The sequence below is a fragment of the Wolffia australiana genome, chromosome 2, assembly GCF_029677425.1.
Source record: "Wolffia australiana isolate 7733 chromosome 2, ASM2967742v1".
Lineage (NCBI taxonomy): Eukaryota > Viridiplantae > Streptophyta > Magnoliopsida > Alismatales > Araceae > Wolffia > Wolffia australiana.
This window is the reverse complement of record NC_135836.1, coordinates 17,792,639-17,798,638: the sequence shown is the minus strand read 5'-3', so window position 1 is coordinate 17,798,638 and position 6,000 is coordinate 17,792,639. Positions and strand designations below refer to the sequence as shown.

General features: G+C 43.4%; 1 pseudogene; it reads right to left on the bottom strand.

Moving 5' to 3' along the window:
* Nucleotides 1-4,591: 4,591 nt before the first annotated feature.
* On the bottom strand, nucleotides 4,592-5,065 carry LOC144716388 (putative long-chain-alcohol O-fatty-acyltransferase 5 pseudogene; annotated as a pseudogene).
* Between the last annotated feature and the right edge of the window lie 935 nt (nucleotides 5,066-6,000).

Here is a 6,000-nt window from a genome sequence, read left to right as displayed (position 1 = left end):
TTAATCTTATAACTAGGACAAACGGAATCAATAATGAATGTGAACTAGCAAATCCTCTTTAGAAGGGTTATCCATAACTTATGCTAATATTAGCATTATAGAATTTCTTCTCCTTATTACCCTCGAAGGAAAATGGCCGCTATGTAGAGAATGCAGGGACATTTTTGGTACCAGAGAAAAGATTTGAAATGAAAGAAACTAAAAGGGAAAAGGGGGCATTTTTCAGGCGATAATGTGTGGAGATAAAAACTTCTTTTTCTTCCAAGCAGCGTGAAATTTGAAAAAGTGACAGCCATTGCAAAAGCAATAGTGAAGAAATTGTCTTGTTCTGGCATGGTGAATCTCGAAGGGAAGACTGCAATCTGCATCGTGACGGGTCTTGTGTCTTGAGTCTGCATTCCACTGAATGAGAAACATGGTGGGATGATATGTGATAAGGGATTTCATTTGGTAAACATTCAGAGGTTATGATGGATGACTGATGAATGATTGGATTTTGTCCCATTTGGCTTACCATCCATCCATGGGCCTTACTTCCACCTATATATTTCCTCCTCCTATAACAACCTTCAGTCACTTTTCCCTAACTCTTCTGATTTTTTTCCTCTTTTTCTCCCTCCTATAGTTTCTCTATACAATCTGAGCCATCTTCTTTCACTAATCTCACTAAGTAATTCTCTCCTCTCTGTCGACACTTTCTGATCAACAAATCAATAGACACTGCTCATCCATTTTTCATGCTAGATTCTGCATAAGTCAGATCTATAGAAGAAGACATCTTAAGGTGCAGAAACATCAACAAATTACAAAGCTCTAAGTGGTGTGGGCTAGAAGGAGTTGAAGGGATGAGTGACTTTGTGAAGGCTAAGGGGGCCCGAGACTACTCTCCATCTCGATTCTTAGTTAGGTGATATCCGTGTATCCCTATTACCAAGTTGTTTTAGCTGGGGCAGTTAAAGAACTTGGTTAGGGATTGATTGTAAATTCTGGCAGGATATCTCGGGACAGGAGTAAGGGAATAGCCCTAACCTGTATAAAAATACCGTGCATTGTCCCTCACTTCCTCTAAAGCCTAAGTAGTGTCAGAGATATCTACATAAAAACACATTACTAGAGGGTAAAGAAGATTCAGAAAAGAAATTGAACAAGGGTAGAGCCTACCCCCCCCTCTTAGGCTATCTCTAGCAACTTAAATCAACACCATCATCAAACACGACTCAGTTCCTCCAATTTTAAATCAAGATAGTGTCTGATTCATCATATGTTCAGTCTAACTGCTAATATGGGATTGGAACAAAACAAAAATTCGTCTAATGGATGAATAAACATAAGCCCCTTCAATCATGTACCCTCTTTTTTCAAACTATTATCCGTAATCTTTCCATGATCGTTACGTGGTCAAATCCTAAGCTATGAACAACAACTCTCGGATCAAACGTGTGCCGACCTCAACGCTTAGGCAAAAACATTGAACAGCCTTTGCTTGTGTAGTGGAAGTCGCTTGCAAAAACTTTAGATTGCTTGGAGTTTAAAAGGAGAAGCTAGGGCAAGGCCCCATATATGAATTGGGTCATTGTTATCATAAAAGGACAAGATTATTTCATAGTCATAGCCATTACATGTGGGAAGACCAAGGATGATACTGAAGTAACGAGATTAGGCGTAACACGCGCTTGAGTAGTGGCGCTCCTTTGCCTTGAAAACCTCATCCCTAAGCACACACCTGCCAACTATTGGGTTCTATGCTTTAGTTTGGCCATGGAAAAACACGTTCCATGGATGCGGAAGCATGGTTGATCGATTCTCCATTGATCTATAAAACAAAACCTTGCTAGCACCTTTTGGGGAACTCAGTCCACCCTTGACTCTGCCGCTCTGAGATCGTTCTGAAGCCGTTCACGCGTCCAGCCTCTAGAAGTATCCACGCGATCACTCGGCGCTTGGATCTCCACATCTTCTTCCTCAACTCTTCTTAGAAATCTAGAGGATCTCCTCACCATGAAGACACTCTTCCTTGGATGAGTGGAGAAGAGAGTGGAGAGGGGGAGAGGCTCTCAAATGAGGCTTGCATGGGTGCTTCAAATGAGACCCTTTCCTCTTTATATTTCACTTAAGGTTTTCCCAAAAATCCCCAAAGTAAAATATATCCACCAATGCCCTTATGACCTTGTGCGTGTGACCCTCTAGGCCCATGTATTGTTCTAGTTAATAACTTTAATGGCCTAATAACATTTATTGACCAACCTTATTAATTAACTATATCAACATATAGATTAATTAAATAATGATCGATTTAACCTAGTCGATAGGTTAAGTTTCTAGCCTGTGGGATGCCAAGCTACACCTCGTGCTCTAGAAGATGCCGAGTAGTCTCGAACTCTCTCATAGAACCTTTACCGTCATCGGTTACCGTATATGTATAATCCATTATCCATGAGACTCTCGAACAACTTGGAGTATGGTTTATCATCAAACTCTGATCTGTCATTCAATTAGTACTGATGCGTGCAGGGATCATTGGAGAACGCCTTCTCCAATATCCTCACTACCCTGGCCAGGATTTTCTGCATCATCTTCCTTCAGTCAATCTCCTCTTGTACCGAGGGCGGATGATCCCATCTTGACCACTCAATCATCTCCGTAAGCTTCTTACTACATCCAATTTATAACTTATTTGAATCCCATGATTAGAGGCTCGTAAGTCATAGTCAAAATGTAGTCATCCACTCATGAGATGTCCTTTGTGTCTCAGGTCAGTGGATCACTTATACAACCTTGACTTGAATCAACCTAATTGACGTTTAGGTATAATACCATTTAGGGATTCATACGAACCAATTCAGCGAACTCTTTCTCCAAAGAGCACCCACTATTTGTCCTTAGTGTCGCCACACTAATAGCCATAGGATCAGCTATACTTATCGAATAAGTAGAATCAGCTAGTGTTATTCTATCCGGATAATTCGATGTTAGTCTTGACTATCCTCGAATAGGAATATTTAGAATACATGTTTAAAAACCAGTGATCACTGTATTATGATCTCATCATAATTAACTAAGTCATTGCGCATATTCATGGACTTCATTATAAACATCACACAGATTAATAATGAACGTAAATATGGTAGTGTGATTGGCTTGACGGCCACATAATATCCATCATCAGCACCACTACTACAAGTGTGCCCTCGCGTAAGCATGGCGCGCCATGGGTCATAGTTCTTAGCGCACCAGCCATTCCATCCCAGCCTTCACAATCCACGAGCCACCAGCACTCGTGCTAACACCACCACAATCGGTCTGCATTGGCACCGGCCGCTCGCTACCCCAAGCCTTGGCACTATGCGTCACACCACTACCCATAGGCTGCCCTGCACCACGCCCGGCTCTCATGCACCGCCTTTGATGCCCACTTTGCATATCCCGCGTGCGCATGATGCTTGGTGTCTATGCATGCGCATCCTCGATAGCCTGTCTGTGCAGTGCGCGTGACTGCCCTTATCCGCCGTGCTTGTGCATCAACAAGCACAAGCACCTAATGGGCATCGGCTTTAAAATCAAGGTCTGGTGTCGCCACTTATGATTCTTAAGGAATTGACCCCCTATTCTGAGTCCAAGTACAAGGATGTGTCTTCACAATTAGCACGCACATATGTCTGTAGGGATGCCGCCTACTTTGGGGCATTACAATGAGCCATAGGTGGTGATAATTAGTGTAAGTCTGTATGTCTATTCAATATCTGCCCGGTATGTGATATTGGAAAACTGATATCTGATATGTGGGTGAAATAGATATAATTCAAATATCAGATATTCGATCCCAACCAGATGTTGAATATCCACCCAATCCCCTATATCGGAAAAAATATCAAAGGAGTCACGACATTGCAGATCCTAGTAGTGGATATTGGATATCAGAGTTGGGTATTTGGATATCTGATGTTACATATGCTAAAAATCAGTATCCAGATATCAATGTCCAATAATCTGACTAGGCTTGGAAATTAGGAATGCGAGTCCGTTTTTGGCTAGGTTAGGCTAATAAATATCGGATGTCATTTTTTTCAACCTTTCAAGCTAAACTTGAATATTGACTAAATCTATTATTCAATTGAAATATAAAATATATTTAAATTTATATGTACGACGATAAAAAAATACATCCCACACCAATATAGAATATCGTCATCCATTTCTGATATGCAATACAGCATCTGTCCCCATATCCATTTCTGACATATGATGACATCATGATGGATAATTGTATTGGATATCTGACCTGTAGCAACCGATATCCGGAAAGATGGATGCCAGATGTCCCATTTCTGATATGCAATACAGCATCTGTCCCCATAACGCCATCTGTATTGGGCTCGGGCCAGGCGAACTCTAGTAGTAAGTAGTAACAAAAGGGAGAGAGAGAGAGAGAGAGAGAGAGAGAGAGAGAGAGAAGAAGAGAAAAATCAATGAAAACAAGAAGAAGAAGAAGAAATGGGATGATACAAGGGATACAGGCTTCTAATAGGCCTCAAATGGACACACAACAATGACTCACATGTGTTAAACATCCCATCAATCTCGCTCACAACACCTAGGTTTCAGCAACCCCTTTCAACAGCAAGAATAGATCATCCGTTTCCTTCCCAGGAGCCCTCACTATCGGCGGCATGAACAACCACCAAGAAGTCCCCAATACAAACCCAAGTGTCAACGGCACCGTTAATGCCGGTTGCAGAGGCCTCATTCCCCGCATACTCCACTGCTTCTTTGCCGATATATCTGCCATCGTGCAGATCCCGTGGAGCACGAAGAACAACCCAACCTCTCCTGTCGACGGCTCGAGGGACATGTAAAAGAAGATAACATCATGCATGAGTCCAGAAACAAGAAACGACGCCATCACTGCTGCCGTACTTCCCCACAAGCTTTGGACTGGATCATACATGTCGGAACGCATGATGTTTGAGCCCACTAGATTCCACCATCTTCCCCAGAAATCCTGAAGATAAGAAGACAAGTGCGGCGCGGTGAACTTTGGTTCAAGATTTGTGCCCGGAGGTAGCATCGCTCATGTCATGATTGCAATGCTCGCGAGGAATAGATCAAGCCCAAAGTATAAGAAGAGGGAGTGGAGAGCGACGGCGACCCAGCGATGGAACTGCAGCCTTTTGGAATAGAGAGACGCAACCAAGGCCAAGAGGAGAACTTTAGTCACAAATCCGGCGATAGAAAGCCTTAGAGAAATTGTGGTTTGAGGGGAGACAGGTTTTCATTTGACGATAATGGGGAGAGAGGCTATCGCTATGAAAGCTGCCAGTGATAGACTATCTAATGGCCGGCTGGGATGGAGGGGTCCTCTTGAAGGAGTTGGCCCAGCCTCACCGGAGCTCTCCGATTTCGCCGGCTTCGGCGAAATTCTCTGTGGAACGAACATTTGGGGATTCTATGTTTTTCTGGCAGTTATGTTTCTTTTTTCAGGTTGATCTCCACCGTCCATCGCGAGGAGTTATAACGGCGGAGATGCATCCACATCAGACTTGCTTGCCAGGACACCTGCTGGTGGTTATGTTGCCCTCTCTCTCCTTGTCTGATTGGCTCACTATATAAGAGCCTCTACCTGCTCGATGAAATGTGCGCAGAATGATTTCTTGTTACGTGTTCTCGATTTCTTGTTTCTTATGGAGCGATTTCTTTTCTTTGCCATTTTCGGAAGTTCTTGAGGTGATTACGAGTTCAAGGCGCCAACAAGTGGTATCAGAGCCACTCGATTCGGTGGATCGTGCAGCTGGTGAAGAAGACCGGCGAGGCGAGCTCGTACGGCGAGCCTAGGGGGGAGATGGTGCTGCCAGCGCCATCCCTCAAGCTCTCCAAGACCAACTATCGTGTGTGGTCGATGAATATGGAGGTATTTCTTGACTCACACGATCTATTGCAAGCAATCGAATCAGACTCCGTGCCGAAGAAGAAGGATTGCTCCACTCTCTCGGCTATCTTCTCGGC